The sequence below is a fragment of the Cetorhinus maximus genome, chromosome 14 (genome assembly GCF_964194155.1).
Source record: "Cetorhinus maximus chromosome 14, sCetMax3.hap1.1, whole genome shotgun sequence".
Lineage (NCBI taxonomy): Eukaryota > Metazoa > Chordata > Chondrichthyes > Lamniformes > Cetorhinidae > Cetorhinus > Cetorhinus maximus.
In genome coordinates this window covers 75,620,050-75,639,260 of record NC_135892.1, presented here as the reverse complement: position 1 = coordinate 75,639,260, position 19,211 = coordinate 75,620,050, and the positions used below count along the sequence as shown (strand labels likewise).

At 42.4% G+C, this 19,211-nt stretch overlaps 1 protein-coding gene across 1 annotated transcript in view; it reads right to left on the bottom strand.

The window, feature by feature from the left end:
- lyplal1 (lysophospholipase like 1) overlaps positions 1–19,211 on the bottom strand; it is a 52,337-nt gene that overhangs the window by 23,454 nt on the left and 9,672 nt on the right. The window lies entirely within an intron of this gene.

The following is a 19,211-nucleotide window of genomic DNA, read 5'->3' as shown; positions in this document are numbered from 1 at the left end:
CTGACAGTGGAACCTTCAGGGTATGACCTCCCTTGAAAACAAGAGGTCCACACGCAACAGGATCCACACTCTCCCTGCAATATCACCATATATCCTTCACAAATGGAATTTGAATGACAGTCCAGTATGTGACTGTGGTCACCCGGATCAGACTGTTTACCACTGTGAATTAGTGTGACCTACAAAAGTTTGTCGCAAGGTTCAAGACAATCCACCTAACACACAGTGCTGTGACTTGGTTTTCCAACTTAGCCTCGTAAAGCAGCAAATTGTCATACAAAACACACAAGTGGCATATTATCATCATTGGAGCAATGTTTTAACAAGGTTATAAAGCCTTTCGACGTAACGTGGTTGACAAACCAATTGTCCTTTATGTGCAAACTCAAAAGATTTCTTACAGTCAACAGCAGGGATGTTGGAACAACCTAACATGCTAATTTACCAAGGTGTTGTATCTTAATTCAGTGGCTGTATTTCCACATAATTCAGTGCCTGTATTTCGACATAAATGGAAATTTTTCCACTGCTGAAGCACCAACTTGAACTACTTTCTTCATAGTGAAGGAAACTCAAAAAAATTGAGCTAACCTGATTTGCTCCCATCAACAACTAGTTAGAGAACAGTACTGCCAGAGGCAGTCAACTGAACTCATCCAGCATTTTAGTTGGAAATGTGCAGTGGGAACTGAGTAAAATATCTATATTTATAAATATAAAAGCTATTCATATTCACACACACACACACACTAAAATGGTCACATATAATCAGACAATTCCTGGCATAGGGACAATAGAAATAGGTGCAGGGGTAGGTCAATACAGCCAATTCAATCTGCTCCACCATTCAATAAAATTATGGACAATTTATTGTATTTACATTTCTATGGACTAGGTGCAGGTCAATGGGACTAGCGGAATAATAATTCGCACAGACTAGAAGGGCCGAATGGCCTGTTTTCTGTGCTGTAGTGTTCTATGGTTCTAACTTTTTCCAGTTCTGATGAAAGGTCATAGAAATAAAATTTCAAGTCATTCTCCACAGATGCTGCCTGACCTGCTTAGTATTTCTAGCATTTTCTATTTTTAAATCATGGCTGAACTTCTACATCAACTCGACTTTCATGTCCTGTCCCCATATCCCTCAATTCCCCTCTATTGAAATCTATGAACCTTAATCTTAAATATACTTATCACCTGCATATCTACAGCCCTCTGGGGTAGAGAATTCCAAAGATTCACAATCCACCGAGTGAAGAAGTTTCTCAGCATCTCAGTTCTAAATGGTTGATCCCTTATCCTGAGACTATGATGCCTAGTTCTAGAATCTCCAGCCATGATTTACAGCCTATCAGCAGCTATCCTGTCAATGCCTCTTCCAACCTCCACAGAATACGAGTCCATTCTGGTCAATTTATCCTCATTAATTCCTGAGATGACAGGGCTGCCCAATCTAGCAAACCTTTGTTGCACCCCTCTAAGGCAAGTACATTTTTTAAGGAGATCAAAACAGTACATAGTACTCCAGGTGCAACCTGACTGAAAGCTATGATCTTGGACTAGATCCCCAAGTTTTTGGTACGATCCTGTGAGGGACCAGTAACTTTTTGTTTAAAGTAGACTAAGCCCGAGATCCCAGGTACTTACTAAAAGAATAAAGGCACAAGATTCCACAGTTGTTAAACAAATGGAATAAACTTTACTAGTTGAAGTGAGAAAAATAAAACAATTTACAATATCTATCTTATACTCTTAACATTCAGAATCAACATGAGGTACATGTGAATTAACAGGCAAACAGTGGTTGAAAACACTATACTGCATAATAAATGGCAGATGTAACCAAGACAGTCTCTGCAACCCACCCAGATGTCAATGTCCACTGTGAGTTACACAATCTTGTTAAAACTCTGTCTCCCCCACAAGGGATTTCCAGTCCTCGCCTGCAAAGATCTAGCCTCTGAGTGCCTTCCAAAAATCGTTCTGACTCAGACTGCCTCAAATACTGCTGACCTCCTAATAGTTTACTCTCTTCTCCCGAGACTACATTCCACTGGCTTCCCAAGGCCAAACGCTAGCACCGACTCACAGGCACAACTCCAGATCTTTGGCCAGGCCAATCAGAACACCACTGCTCCAAAGAGTTACCTTTGCCCAGAGGGCACGCAGCACAGGTGTTTCTGCGGCCGTAGATGTGAATTCAGGATGGTATGTTGCCTCCCTGGTGCCAGGGTCAAGGATGTCACTGAACGGCCGCAGGGCATTCTAAAGGGGGAGGGAAAACAGACAGAGATTGTGGTACGTATTAGTACCAATGACATAGGTAGAAAGAGGGATGAGGTCCTGCAAGCAGAATTTAGGGAGCTAGGAAACAGATTAAAAAACAGGACCTCAAAGGTAGTGATTTTTGGATTACTTCCGGTGCCATACGCTAGTGAGTATAGAAATAGGAGGTTAGTCCAGATGAATGTGTGGTTGGAGAGATGGTGTAGGGGGGAGGGCTTTAGATTTCTGGGGTATTGGGGCCGTTTCTAGGGGCAGTGGGACCTGTACAAGGTGGACTGGTTGCATCTGAACTGGAATGGGACCAACATCCTTGCAGGGAGGTTTGCTAGTGCTGTTGGGGAGGGTTTAAACTAACTTAGCAGGGGGATGGCATCCTGAGAGGAGGTTCAGCAGGGGGAGATGCACAGACAAAATTAGAAGATAGAGCAAGTGAGTCTGGGAGACATAGAAATTATAGGCCAGTTAAGGCACAAGGGAGTTTGGCAAGGATGGATGGCATTTATTTTAATGCAAGGAGTCTGACGAATAAGGCAGATGAGTTGAGGGCACATATTAACACATCGAAGTATGATGTTATTGCTGTCACAGAGACATGGTTGAGAGAGGGGCAGGATTGGCAGCTCAATATTCCAGGATATAGGGTCTTCAGGCGAGACAGGGAAGGAGGTAAGAGGGGGTATTGCAATATTGATCAAGGAATCAATTAAAGCAGTAAGGAAGGATGACATCTTAGAAGGCTCCTCAAATGAAGCCATATGGGTAGAACTGAAAAACAAAAAAGGAGCAATCACATTGCTGGGAGTGTACTATAGGCCCCCAAATAATCAGAGCAAAATAGAAAAGCAGATATGTAGGCAAATTTCAGATAAGTGTAAAAATAATAGGGTAGTAATCGTCGGGGGATTTCAAATTCCCCAACATTAATTGGCTTAGTCATAGTGTGATAGGTTTAGAGAGAGCGGAATTCTTAAAATGCATTCAGGAGAACTTTTTAAGCCAGTACGTAGAAGGTCCTACAAGAGAGAGGACGGTCCTGGACTTAATTTTAGGGAATGACGACGGGCAAGTGGTAGGTGTATCAGTGGGGGAGAATTTTGCAGATAGTGATCGTAACTCCATTAGATTCAAGGTTGTTATGGAAAAGGATAAGATGGGCCAGAAATCAGAGTTCTAAATTGGGGGAAGGCCAATTTTAATAAGATCAGATATGATTTGGCCAGAGTGGACTGGGAGCAGCTACTTTTAGGTAAATCTGCGTCAGAGCAGTGGGACTCATTCAAGAAGGAAAGAGGCACAGTACAGGGCCAACATATTCCAGTAAAGTCAAAGGGTGGGACCATCAAATCCAGGGTACCCTGGATGTCGAGCGATATACAGGATTGGATAAAGAGAAAAAGGGAGGCATATGGCAGATACTGAGGGCTCAAAATAGCGGAAGCCCCAGAGGAGTATAGAATGTGTAGGGGGGAACTTAAAAAGGAAATTAGGAGAGCAAAAAGGGGGCATGAAGAAACATTGGCAGGTAAAATAAAGGAAAATTCAAAGTTATTTTATAAGTACATTAAGAGTAAGTGGATAACTAGGGAAAGAGTAGGGCCATTAAGGACCATAGTGGTAATGTGCGTGGAGCTGGAAGACATAGGTAGGGTTCTAAATGAATACTTTGTGTCGGTGTTCGCAAGTGAGAGAGACGATGTGAGTATGGAAATCAGACAGAAGGACTGTGATATAATTAAAGAAATTAGCATAGAAAGGGAGGAGGTTCTAAGTGGTCTGGCAGGCTTAAAAGTAGATAAATCTCCAGGCCTGGATGAAATGTATCCCAGGCTCTTGAGTGAAGCAAGGGAGGAGATAGCAGGGGCGCTGATAATAACTTTCAATACCTCTCTGGCCACAGGAGAGGTACCAGAGGACTGGAGGACAGCCAATGTGGTACCGTTATTCAAGAAGGGAGGAAGGGATAAACCAGGGAACTACAGGCCAGTCAGTCTAACCTCAGTGGTGGGGAAACTATTGGAAGCAATTCTGGGGGTCAGAATTAATCTACACTTGGAGAGGCAGGGATTAATTAAGGACAGTCAGCATGGATTTGTTAAGGGGCGGTCATGTCTGACCAATTTGAATTTCTCAAAGAGGTAAACAGTGTATAGATGAGGGTAATGCAGTTGACGTAATTTACCTAGACTTCAGCAAGGCTTTTGATAAGCTCCCGCATGGGAGACTGATAATGAAGGTAAGAGCCCATGAGATCCAAGGCAATTTGGCAAATTCGATCCAGAATTGACTAAGTGGCAGGAAGCAGAGGGTGATGGTTCAGGGGTGTTTTTGTGACTGGATGCCTGTGCCCAGTGGGGTTCCACAGGGATCGGTGCTGGGTCCCTTTCTGTTTGTGGTATATATAAACAATTCAGACTTGAATATAGGAGGGTTGATCAGTAAGTTCGCGGATGACATAAAAATGGGTGGTAAATAGTGAGGAGGATAGCCTTAGATTACAGAAGGATATAGACGGGCTGGTCAGATGGGCTGATCAGTGGTAAATGGAATTTAATCCGGATAAGTGTAAGGTGATGCACATGGGCAGGACGAACAAGGCACGGGAATACACGATGAATGGTAGGACCCTGGGAAGCACCGAGGTTCAGAGGGACCTTAATATGCACGTCCACTGGTCCCTTAAGGTAGTGGGACAGGTAGATAAGGTGGTTAAGAAGGCATATGGGATACTTGCCTTTATTAGCTGAGGCATAGAATAGAGGAGCAGGGAGGCTATGCTGGAACTGTATAAAATACTGGTTAGGCCACAGCTAGAGTATTGCATGCAGTTCTGAAATCCACATTATAGGAAGGAGGTGGTTGCACTGGAGAGAGTGCAGAGGAGATTTACCAGGATGTTGCCTGGGCTGGAGAGTTTTAGTTATGAAGAGAGATTGGATAGACTAGGGTTATTTTCCCTGGAGCAGAGGAGATTGAGGGGGGAACATGATTGAGGTGTATAAAATTATGAGGGGCATAGATAGGGTAGACAGGAAGGATCATTTCCCCTTGGTGGAGGGATCAATAACCAGGGGGCATAGATTTAAGTAAGGGGCAGGAGGTTTAGAGGGGATGCAAGGAAGAATTTTTTAACCCAGAGGGTGGCGGGAATCTTGAACTCACTGCCTAAAAGGGTGGTAGAGGCAGAAACCGACATAACATTTAAGAAGTATTTGGATGTGCACTTGCGATGCCATGGCATACAAGGCTATGGGCCTGGTGCTGGAAAATGGGATTAGAATAGTTAGGTACTTGTTTGACTGATGCAGACTTAATGGGCCGAAGAGCCTTTTGCTGTGCTGTAGACCTCTATGACACTTTGACACAGAGTTACCATCTTTTCGCTGCCTTTTGAGCTCTCTAGAGCTTCTCCCGAGCCCTTACTCTATGGAGCCTGCCAACTGAAGCATTATTGCTACTTGGAGCCTCTTTCTTGGAGACGTTGGTGGTCTTTCTCCTTGGGTCCCCTCTTTCTCTGGAACCTTTCCCTGGGTTCCCTCCTCTCAGTCTCAGGATTCCCCTAGTTATTTTGCCAAACTTCGGTCCCATGTTTGCACCATGCAGACACACTTCTGATATCCCTGATGCCTTCTAACTCAAAAACTCTTGCGATGAAGGCCAACTACCATTTACCTTCCTAATTCCTTGTTGCACCTGCATGCTAGCTTTTAGTGACTCATGAATAAGGACACCCATGTCCCTTTGGACATCAACATTTCTCAACCTCTCACCATTTAAGAAATACTCTGTATTTCTGTTTTTTTCTACCAGAGTGGATAACTTATTCACATTATATTCTATCTGTCATGTTCTTGCCCACTCACTTAACCTGTCCAAATTCCCTTGAAGCCTCCTTGCATCCTCCTCACAACTTACATTCCCACCTAGTTTTGTGTCATCGGCAAATTTGGAAATATTGCATTTATATACATTGCGGACAGCTCTGGCCCCAGCACTGATCCTTGCGATCCCTCACTAGTAACTGCTTGCCATCCTGAGAATGACCCACTTATTCCTACTCCCTATTTTCTGTCTGTTAACCAATTCTCAAACAATATCAGTGAATTACCCCCAATCCCATGTGCTCTAATTTTGCTTGCTAATCTCCTGTGTGGGACCTTATTAAAAGCCTTCTGAAAATCCAAATACACCAACCCACTGGTTCCCCTTTATCTATGCTACAAGTAACATCCTCAAAATACTCTAACAGGTTGTCAAACATGATTTCCCATTCATAAATCAATGTTGACTCTGGCGAAACGTCATTATTTCTAAGTGTCCAGTTATCAAATTCTTTATAATAGATTCTAACATTTTCCTTACTATTGATGTTAAACGGGTCTGTAGTTCTCCGTTTTCTCGCTCCCTCTCTTCTTAAATAGTGAGGTTACAATTGCTACTTTCCAGCCTACAGGAGCTTTCCAGAATCTATAGAGTTTTGAAAGATAACCACCAATGCATCCACTGTCTCTATAGCCAACTCCTTCAACGCTTTGGGATGTAGCTCATCTGGTCCAGGGATTTATCAACCTTCAATCCAATTAATTTTCCAAGTACTACCTCTTCATTAATATTAATTTCTTTCACTTCCTCATTTTCACAAGTTCCCCTTGGTTCCATAGTATTTCTGGGAGATTTTTTTACATTTTCCTTTGTGAAGATAGGCACAAAGTAATTGTTTAGTTTCTCCATCATTTCCCTGCTCTCCATTATAAATTCTCTTGTCCCTGCCTGTAACGGACCCACTTTTGTCCTTGCTAATCTTTTCCTTTTCACATACCTAAAGAAGCTTTTACAGTCCGTCTCTATGTTTCTTGTTAGCTTATTCTCTTTTCCCTACCTTTTTCAGTTTCTTGGTCCTCCTTTGTTAGATTCTAAATTGCTCCCAATCCTTGGGCTTACGACCTTTTCAGGCAACCTTATAAGCCAATTCCTTTGATCAAATGCAATCTTTAACTTCTTTTGTTAGCCAGTTATTTAACTTTCCTGTTCTGTTTTTGTGGATTAGAGAAATGTATATTTGTTATAGACCATGTAATACTTCTTTAAATACTAGTCATTGCCTTTCTACTGTCAAATATTTTAATGTATTTTCCAAATCCACTATAGCCAACTTGCCCCTCATACCTTCATAGTTTCCTTTGTTCAGATTTACGACCCTAGCTTCAGAATGAACCATATCACTTTCAAATTTAATGTAAAATTCTATCATATTATGGTCACTATTTCCTAAAGGGTCATTTACAGCAAGACTATTAATTAGTTCTTTCTCATTACATAATACTAAATCTAAAATAGCCCGATCCCTAGTTGGTTCTTAAAATGTACTGCTCCAGAAAGTCATCTTCTACATATTCCAGGAATTCATCCTCTGCAGCATTAGTGCTGATAAGGTTTACCCAGTCTATATGTAAATTGAAGTTGCCCATTATTACTGTATTACCCATGTTACATGCAGCTCTAAATTTCCTGATTGATACCGTGCCCAACATTACCGCTACAGTTTGGTGGCCGAAAAACAACTCCACGTTTGCTGCCTCCTGCTGTTTCTTAGCTCCACCCAAACTTGATCCTTCGATCTAGGATCCTCTCTTACCAATGTACTGATCTCGTCCCTTATTAATAGCACTACCCCACCTCTTTTTCCTTTTTGCCTATCCTTTCTAAATGATGAATATCCTTGAATACTCAGCTCACAGTCTTAGTCACCCTGTAACCACGTCTCCATAATGGCAATTAAATCATATCCATTTACCTTTATTTGTGCTTTCAAATCATCTACCTTGTTGCGAATGCTGCATGCATTCAAATAGGGTGCTCTTAACTTTGCCTTTTTAACATTATTCTGCATTCTAATCCTTGTTTAAAATGTTTGTTTAAAATTAATTTTGTGGGGTGTGGGCATTGCTGGTTAGGCCAGCATTTATTGCCCATCTCCCTTACCCTTGAGAAGGTGGTGATGAGATGCCTTCTTGAACCGCTGCAGTTCATGTGGTATACGTATACCCACAGTGCTGTTAGGGAAAGAGTTCCAGGATTTTGACCCAGCCACAGTGAAGGAACGACGATATAGTTGCAAGTCAGGATGGTAAGTGGCTTGGAGGGCAACTTCCAGGTGGTGGTGTTCTCATGTGTATGCTATCCTTGTCCTTCTAGATGGTAGCAGTCATGCGTTTAGAGGGTGCTGGTGGAGCAGCCTTGGTGAGTTCCTGCAGTGCATCTTGTAGATGGTACACAGTGCTGCCACTGTATGTCAGTGGTGGAGGGAGTTAATGTTTGTGGATGGGGTGCCAATCAAGCAAATTGCTTTGTCCTGGATGGTGTCAAGCTTCTTGAGTGTTGTTGGAGCTGCACTCATCCAGGCAAGTGGAGAGTATTCCATCACAATACTCCTGACTTGTGTTTTGTACATGGTGGACAGGCTTTGGGGAGTCAGGAGGTGACTTATTCGCTGCAGGATTCCTGGCTTCTGACCTGCTCTCGTAGCCACGGTATTTATATTTGTCCAGTTCAGTTTCTGGTCAATGGTAACCCCCAGGATGTTGATAGTGGGGGATTCAGAGATGGTAATGCCCCTCAATGACAGGGGACGATGGTTGGATTCTCTCTTATTAGAGATGGTCATTGCCTGGCACTTGTGTGGCGCAAATGTTACTTGCTACTTGTCAGCCCAAGCCTGGATATTGTCCAGGCCTTGCTGCATTTGGACATGGACTGCTTCAGTATCCGAGGAGTGGCGAATGGTGCTGAACATTGTGCCATCATCAGTGAACAATAATCAGTGAACACCCCCACTTCTGACCTTATGATGGAGGAAGGCCATTGATGAAGCAGCTGAAGATGGTTGGGCCGAGGACGCTACCCTGAGAAACTCCTGCAGTGATGCCCTGGAACTGAGATGATTGACCTCCAATAACTGTAACCATCTTCCTTTGTGCTAGGTATGACTCCAACCAGCAGAGAGTTTTCCTCCTACTTCCCATTGACTCCAGTTTTGCTAGAGCTCCTTGATGTCACACTCGGTCAAATGTGGACTTGATGTCAAGGGCAGTCACTCTCGCCTCACCTCTGAAGTTCAGCTCTTTTATCCATGTTTGAACCAAGGCTGTAATAATGTCAAGTGCTGAGTGGCCTTGGCGGAACCCAAACTGAGCGTCAGTGAGCAGGTTATTGCTAAGGAAGTGCCACTTGATAGCACTGTTGATGACCCCTTCCATCACTTTACTGATGATCAAGAGTAGGGGCAGTAATTGATCGGGTTGGATTTGCCTTGCTTTTTGTGCACAGGACATACCTGGCAATTTTCCACAATGGCGGGTAGATGGCAGTGTTGTAGCTGTACTGGAACAGCTTGGCTAGGGGTGTGGCAAGCTCTGGATCCCAAGTCTTCAATACTATTGCCAGAATATTGTCAGGGCCCATAGACTTTGCAGTGTCCAGTGCCTTCAATACTTCTGCCGTACAATTTTGCTTACTACTTTTCTACTTCCTGTTACCAGTTTTGCTTCTCTCCAATCTGAGCTCCCTCTCAGGTTCCCACCCCACTGTGAATCTAGATTAAACCCTCCTCAGCAGCACTAGCAAATCTCCCTGCGAGGGAGATTTAGTCCCAGTCCTACTAAGGTGCAACCCGTTCATTTTATACAGGTCCACCTGCCCCAGAACCAGTCCCAAATCCTCAGAAATCTGACGCCCTCCCTCCTACATCACTTCTCCAGCCACATGTTGAGTTGCTCTGTCCTCCTATTCCTACGCTCACGAGCAAGTGGCACTGGGAGTCATCCTGAGATTACTGCTTTTGAGGTCTTGCTTTCTAATTTCTTTCCTAACTTCCTAAAATTTGCTTTCAGGACCTCATCCCTCTTCCTACCTATGTCGTTGGTACCAATTGGACCATGACCTCTGGCTGTTCATCCTCCCCAAGAAGAATGTCTGGCAGCCACTCTGTGACATCTTTGACTCTGTTACTAGGGAGGCAACATGCCATCCTGGAGTCATGTCCACGGCCACAGAAATGCCTGTCTGCTTCCCTAATAACGAATCCCCTATTACTATTGCTCTTCCACTCTTCCTCCCCTCCTGTGCAGCTGAGCCACCTGTGGTGCCATGGATTTGACTCTTGCTTTCCTCCTCTGAGGAACCATCATCCTCACCAGCATCCAAAATGGAAAAACGGTCAGCAAATGAGATCAATTCAAGGGACTCCTACTCCACCTGCTTGGTTCTCTTAAGAGTTCCTGGTGGTCACCCATTCCTCTCTGCCTGAAGGCTCCTAACCTCCGGTGTGACCACCTCCCTAAATGTGCTATCCGTGTAGCTCCCTGCCTCATGGATGCACCACAATGCCTCCAGCTGCTGCTCAAGTTCTGAAACTTGTAGTTCAAGCTTCTGCAGCTGGTGACATTTCCTGCAGATGTGTTTGTCTAGGGCACACAGTGCTTCCATGACTTCCCACGCCACAGGATGCACGTTCCACTCGGTTGAGCTGTCCTGCCATACCTTAACTTTACATACTATTGATTATAAGTAGAATAACTTACCAGTTACTCAGCAATCAGCTTCTTCCCCTGTACTGAAGAAAGAACCAAATACTGGAGACTGAGAAAGGTAGAAAAAGGAGCACCTCCTTCACCTATTCACCGAATTCCCTCACTCACCAAACTCCCAGCTTCTCACTCTGTTCAAGTCACACTCAGCCCCTGTGTAGCCTCTTTGCCTCCTCCTCATAGCTTACTTCCCACCTAGCTTTGTGCCGTCAGGAAACTTGGATGCATAAACTTGAACCCCTCATCTATGTCATTGATATAGGTTGTAAATCGCTGAGGCCCAAGGATGGATCCTTATGACATTCCACGAGTTACATCTTGCCATGCTGAAAATAACTTGACTATTCCTCCTGTTTTCTTACCATTAACTAATTTTCAAACCATGTAATATATTACCCCCCCATCTCATGAGCCTTATTTTTGTGCAACAAGCTCCCCTGTGGCACCTTATCAAATGCCTTCTGAAAATCAAAATACATCCACTGATTCCCCTTGGTCTACCCGGCTAGTTAGACTGTGCAAAATACTAACACATTTGTCAAATGTGATTCTCCTTTCAAAAAAGCATGTTGACAGTGTCTAATCATAGTGATTCTCCAAGTGCCCTAATACCTTGCCCTTAATAATAGATTCTGTCATTTTCAAGTGACTTTTCCTTGGCACTCAGGTGTTTCAACAGGCTACTTGATTTCTGGGCTCTCAGCCAAGCCTCATTACGTATACTTGGCTGAGAGCCCAGAATTCCTTTAGCCTGTTGAAACACCTGAGCTTCAGGGAAAACACTGCTTGATTTGAGAGCTCTGGCTTTCAGATCTATTTCACAATGTTTATTTACACAAGATAAACAGTTTCAAGTGCTTGCAGTTTGATACATTTAAGGGTTTGGATTACTGATACTTTTATTGAGCTATGGTAAAAAAGAATACTTTTTAAAGGAAGTGGAAAGTCATCAATGATTTTTTTTAAACACAACCTACTTTCACTATAGGGTTTGTTGCTTCCAAAGTGTATAGTGGGTAAATGGACATAGGAGTGCCATAGCTTGGGGTGGGGACATGAGGTGGGTGGGGTGCATACCTTGGCATGGGGCGGGGGGGGGGGTCATGAGGGTGACCTTTTGAACTTACCTTTCAAAAGGTTTCCTTATGCAGACTATGGTTCACAACACCTCTGAGGTGCCATGAACCGCGTTTGAAATGCTGGCTTGACTCCATGAAAATTGCAGAGGACTAGGACATGCCTATCATCGCAATGGAGCCGGCCAGGTCAGGAATGCAGGATGCGGGCTCAGGACCTGAACTAGCCTGCACCCTTAAAATGCACTCCTGAAAATCAGAAACCTTGGGAATACAGTTTGCATCCCAGAATAAGGACCCACCGACCATTTTTAAAGGGCTTCAAAGTCATCCCGACTTGGTGAAAATCCAGCCCAAAATATTTGCTTGACAGCTCTTCCATTTCTTCTTCCTGTTATTTCTCTTGTCTCAAAGGGACTCGAAGTGTCCTTTCATTAACTTCTTCCTTTTTATGTACTTATGAAAGCTCTTACAATCTGTTTTTATATTTTTTTAAAGAATCTATTCTCACATTCTATTTTCACCCTCTTTATCAATTTACTAATCACAGCAAATATATTTCTAAGTTTTTTATATTCACACACTTCGTATTTTATATAAAACTGCATATTAATTCTTGAAATTAATATTTGTGTTATTTAGATTTTCCTATCCTGGAACGTAAAGCATTATTTTTCATATATTGTTTTTGACTTGTATATCTTTCCTTTAATTTGAAAAACAAAATAGTTCATCATCAAATACAATTACTAATTTTATAAATATTTTTGAATAATGTTAATTCTTCTGTAAAATGAGGTAAGCATTGAAAGCCATTATCCTTTGACCCAGAGAATCATGCAAATACCATACGCCTTCATAACACACATACAAAAACATAAATAAAGATAAAATGCAGCATTTTTTCTCCCTGTAAACCATACATTCCTGAACAAAGATATTATAAAATAGGAAATATTGCAATTAAATTTGGAGTGCGTATTTAACACAAGAGGAACATGCTAATGATTTATCAATTCATGCAACGGATAAAGCTATGGTTAAAACGTACAGGAATCAAAGGAAATTCGAAACATCCTTCTTAGCTAAAGTTAAATTAGAATGCTAAACACATGTTACTGTAAGCTCTGTCGATGGTGGAAAGGCTCCAGGGAGTCAGGAACCGAGTAAGTCCCCACAGAAAAGGCAGCCTCTGACCTGCATTTGCAGCCACAGTATTTATGCGACTGGTCTAGTTACGTTTCTGGTCAGTGGTGATCCCTGAGTGATGTGGGGGATTTGACAATGGCAGTTCCATTGAATGACAAAGGGAGATGATTAGACTCTCTCTTGGGGATGGTCATTCCCTGGCACTTATGTGATCTGAATGCTACTTGCTACTTATCAGCCTAAGCCTGAATTTTGCCCAGGTATTGCTGTATGCGGACACAGAATGTTTCATTATCTAACAAGTTGCAAATGGAACTGAATATTGTGCAATTATCAGTGAACAATCACTTTTAATCTTACAATGGTCATTATGAAACAGCTGAAGATGGTTGGGCTTAGGAAATTGTTCTGAGGAATTCACTTTTTCTTGCTATCACATGGTGCGACTAATTTGATGGAAGGCTGGCTTCTGTGTTGATGGGGACCTCAGGAGGAGGCAGAGATGGATTGTCTACCCGTCACTTCTGGCTGAAGATGGTCAGAAATGCTTCAGCCTTGTCTTTTGCACCTACATCCTGGACTCAGCCATCGGAGAAGATGGGACATTGATGGATCCTCCTTCTCCAGCTGGTTGTTTTAATTGTCCACCGCCATTCACAACCTGATGTGGTAGGACTCCAAAGCTTTGATCTGACCTGTTGGTCATGTGATGCTCAGGTCTATCTATAGCATTATGCTTCCATTGTTTAGCCTGCATGTAGTCCTGTGTTGTACCTTCACACAACACAATGGATGGTGCCCTCAGTGTGAAGGCAGGACTTTGTCTCCGCAAGGACTGTGAGGTGTCACTCCTACCAATACTGCCATGGACAGGTGCATCTGTGACATGTGGACTTCTAGGTGAGAAATAGGTCAAGCAGGTTTTTCCCTTGTGTTGATTTTCTCACCACCTGCCACAAGCACAGTCTAGCAGCTATATCCTTCAAGACTCAGTCAGCTTAGTCAATAGTGATGCTACTCAGCCACTCTTGCTGATGGAAATGGAAGTCCCCTACCCAGAGTCCATTATATCCTCTTGCTTTCCTCAGTGTCTCTTCCTAGTAATGCTTAACATGGTGAGTACAGATTCATCACCTAAGGGAGCACTATAACCTGTAATTAGCAGGAGGTTTCATTGCCCATTTTTGACCTTCCGGAATCAATGATAAGGAACCTCAGGCATTCTATGCCAACTGTATATCACTGCACCATCACTTCTGGTGGATCTATCTTACAGGTGGAACAGAGCAAACCAAGGGATTTTAACGGAGGAGTCTGGGGCGTTAGCTAATAGGTATGATTCTGAGAGCATGACTATGCTTGTTGTTCGACTGGACATTACAAGTCCCTTGGCGCTGGTGAAGAGGACTTTGCAGAATTGACTGAGCTAGGTGCGAGACGCTGTGCCTGAATCTAATGCGAGTTTGATGCTGGTTGGTCTGTTCCTCAAAGGAATGTAGACCCATTGAGGGTCATGATTTTTAAAAATGTTTTCCATTGCTTATCTATTGATGTATCCTTTAATCTAATTCTGGCTTTAGTTACTGGGAGACACTAGAGAAACTGGGACTTCTTTCATTAGAATAAATCAGGTTGTGAAGGGATCTGATAGATATGCTACAAGTTAGCTAGTTTTGTGAGGTAAGTAAAGACAAACCATTTCCTCAGGTTAATGAGTTAGAAACTAGATGGAATTAGTTCTCACTAAAAGAATGAAGAGAAGTGTTAGGACAAGTGTTAGGTGTTTTATTCAATGAGCTGTTCAGTCATGGATGTTCCACTAGAAACAGTGGTGGACGCAGATTTCATAATAGTTTTTATCAAGGAAGTGAATAATTATTTGAAAAATATACATTTGAAAGGTAATGGACAAAGGGCAGATAATTAGTGAAATTAGTAACTCTTTGAAAGCTGGCACAGGCACAACGGCTCTTCTATGCTATCAAATTTTATGATGATGCCAAATTTAGCCTTGCTGCATTACTTTGGATCTGAGCTGAGAAGGAACAAAGAACACGTTAATCATTTTTCTTCAATTGCCATAATTTGGGATTTTACACTGGAGATATGCTGAGGTCTGTGTCACAGCCACTTCCATAAGTGAATTACGAGTCCCCTATGACCTGGGCCCGGATTTTCACGGAGTCGTGAAATGACGCTGGGACCCCAGATTCAGAACTCCCACCTCAATTTCCAATAAATCCTTTTCTCGCGGGGGATGGCGGGGTGGGGAACGGGGGTCGGATGTGATTCACATATGGGAGAAAACGGAAACTCGAACCCAGCAGGACCATTTGATCTCAGTGCTGACTTCAAACCAACCCCGTTTTTGCTGGAGCAAGATCAGTTTCCCACAGGGTGATTTAAGATTTTTAAGAGTAGACGTGCATGTGCAATAAAAGGTCTGTGGAACACTCAAGCTATTTATAAATACCCTGCTCTTTAAATTTGGGAAAAAAACAGCCTGTTGCTTTTCTGGAGTTGAAAAAAAATCAGTGTTTGCAATTTCAATAGCTGTTTTTTGACATAAGCCTATGGATTATCATTATAAAATTATTACTGTTTGACTGCTTCCACAACCTATCATCACAGTGGTGAGGGGGGGGGGCCTCTAAGTTCACAGTTTGATTGATAAGTCAAATAAGTTATGAAAGCATTATCTATCTTTGATCTGAGGCTATGAATACAAACGTTTGTTTCTATGAAGAATTTAAATCTATTGAATGGACTTTTATCAATTAAGAGTATTTTCACATAGTAAAGTCTGTAATAGATACTTAGGCCTTACGTTATTTCATCTCAGTCTGCCCAGTTGGATACTGTGTGAGTTGGCAGGGAGGCTGTAAGCGCAAAGGGCGGTGGGGTCATGGGTTGGCACTAAGTTGGCATAGCAACTATAAGGGGCCATTGGGTGGCAGAGGGGCATAGGTTGGCATGGAGGATATGAGGGACCATGGGGATGGTTATGACGGGCGATGCGGAATGAGTTGGCATGGATGAGGCATGGGCAATGGTTTGGGGGGATGAGGAGTGGGGTGAGAGCTAGACAGTCCAATTGCTTTCATTACAACAGGAATAAAGTCCTGGGGAAGTGAGGAGGGTCTTATAACCATCCTGTCTCGGAACTCAACAGCCCCCATGGCTGCCTCTGAACTGTTTCTGGGGGGAGCAGGCCTGACTCCAGCATGTCCCCCACCCCCATGGAATGAAAATCTGGCCATTTGGAGTTGCTTCTCCTGAAGAGGTGCACTAAGTCAGAAAATCTCCCAACTCTGCGCACGTGCCTCAGTGGCTTCTTTCCCCAACATCTAGATAGCATGAATCATGATTGAAACAGAGATCCTTTAGTCTGTTAACCAACCACTGAAAAGTATTGTGCCCCATCAATAAATTCGCCACTCTTTATGGATAACGGACTCGATAAACAATCTCTTACCAAATCAATATAATGGCTTTGAATCAATAAATGTGTTAGACAAGATAGATGAACAAACTACACAGTTTTGCACGGTGAACTATATTTTCTCTTACACTCCTTATTAAATAAAATACTGCACTGTTTTTCTGTGAACATGAGTTCTAAAACATACCAATAACCGATTTAATTCTTCTTCACTATGTTGATTCAGGATTTAAAACAGTCTTTTGGCTGCCAACTGGGAACTTTTCACGCTCTCTTACTGCCTTGACACCTATCAATATCAATTCCAGAAATCAAATCACTGTCCACTGGGTTGTCATTCACAAAGCACTCCTCCCAATCAAGGCTCTAAATCTGTTTTCATGACAAAGTTACTACCTCCAAACTGAGGGATTATTCTTTCATGCGTTACCATGAGCTTCCAGGGGTTTCTCCGGCTGCCTGCCACATTGTGTGAATTGAACTGAATGAACCTCAGAGTGTTGCAATGATATTTCTGTGGACCAAAAGTGCGATTTCTGACAATAGAATGAAATATTTGAGAATGTAAATAAGGATCCCTTTATTCCCTCAGATTATCAAACAATTAACACTTCAGACCAGCTTTGTTTGGTTCAAAAAATTTCACTCCTTTCCCGACAAATGTCTGATCAGTGATGCTACTGACTTGCTGCCACTGGTGTGATACTTTGACAGACTTTGGGTGTTAACCCTTTACATACTGATTCTAGCATTAAAAAAATGCAAGTTAAAAACAATCAACACAGGCAAAAATGCTTTTTGACACATTCAATAATGGCAAAGGTCTAATACAGAATACATTTTTTGCAAATAGAGCATATGCCAAAAAGTTATTATTTATCCTTCATAACGCTTAGCCATGCAGTGGAGGACTTCCTTTTGTCTTTTTGCAAAATCCAGGGCTAAACTGTGACATGGAATTGTGCCAAAAAAGGAACAATTGCGAGGGGTGAACATACAAACAAGATGCTGTAGTAGGCCACTTGGCCCCTCGAGCCTGCTCCGCCATTCAATAAGATCATGGCTAATCTAATTGTAGCCTCCCGCCTACCCCAGATAACCTTTCACCCACTTGTTAATCAAGAGTCTAGTCTAGTAAAACTTCTCTGAACTGCTTTTAACGCATTTACATCTTTCTTTAAATAAGGAGGCCAGTACACAATACCCTAGATGTGGTCTCACCAATGCCCTGTACAACTGAAGCACAGCCTCTCTATTTTTGTGATCAATTCCCCTCACAATAAATGATAACATTCTATTAACTTTCCGAATTACCTGCTGTACCTGCACCTTTTGTGATTCATGCACTACAACACCCAGATCCCTCTGAATCTCAGAGCTCTGCAATCTCTCACCATTTAGATAATAAGCTTCTTTTTTATTCTTCCTGTCAAAATGAATGATTTTCCCACATTATACTCCATTTGCCAGATCTTTGCCCGCTCACTTAACCTATCTATGTCACTTTGTAGCCTCCTTACGTCCTCTTCACATCCTACCTACCTGTGTCGTCAGCAAATTTAGCAACCATTCCTTCGGTCCCTTCATCCAAGTCATTTATGTAAATTGTAAAAAGTTGAGGCGCCAGCACTGATCCCTATGGCACACCACTCGTCACATCCTGCCAACCAGAAAAAGACCCATTTATGCCAACTCTCTGCTTCCTGTTAGCTAGCCAATCTTTTATCCATGGCAATATGTTATCCCCTACACCATGAGCTTTTATTTTCAGCAATAACCTCTGATGTGGCACTTTATCAAATGTCTTCTGGAAACCTAAGTGCAGTACATCCACCGGTTCCCCTTTATCCAGAGCACATGTGACTCCTTCAAAGAACTCCAATAAATTGGTTAAACATGATTTCCCTTTTACAAAACCATGTTGACTTTTCCTGATTGCCTTGAATTTTTCTAAGTGCCCTGCTATAACATCTTTAATAATAGCTTCTAACATTTCCCTATGACAGATGTTAGGCTAACTGATCTACAGTTTCCTGCTTTCTGTCTCCCTTCCTTTTCGAATAAAGCAGTTATATTTGCTATTTTCCAATCTAATGGAAGTTTCCCCGAATCTAGGGAATTTTGGAAAATTAAAACCAATGCATCAACTATCTCATGAGCCACTCCTTTCAAGACGCTAGGGTGAAATCCATCCAGACCTGGGGATTTGTCAGCCCGCAGCCCCAACAATTTGCTCAATACCACTTCCCTCGTGATTGCCATTTTCCTGAAGTTCCTCCCTCCCTTCCATTTCCTGGTTTACAGCTATTTCTGGGATGTTACTTGTGTCTTCTATAGTGAAGATCGAAGCAAAAACCTGTTTAAATTATCCACCATCTCCCTATTTTCCATTATCACTTTCCCAGACACACTCTCTATAGGACCCTCACTTTGTCAACTCTTTTCTTATTGAAATATCTAGAGAAACTCTTACTATCTGTCTTTATATTACTAGCTAGCTTTCTCTCACAATCTAAATTTCCCCTCCTTATTAATCTTTTTGTCATTCTTTGCTGTTCTTTGTATTCTTTTCAATCTTCTGACCTCCACCCACCTTTGCATAATTATATGCTTTTTCTTTAAGTTTGATACTGTCTTTAACTTTTTTAGTTGACCACGGATGGTGGGCACTCCCCT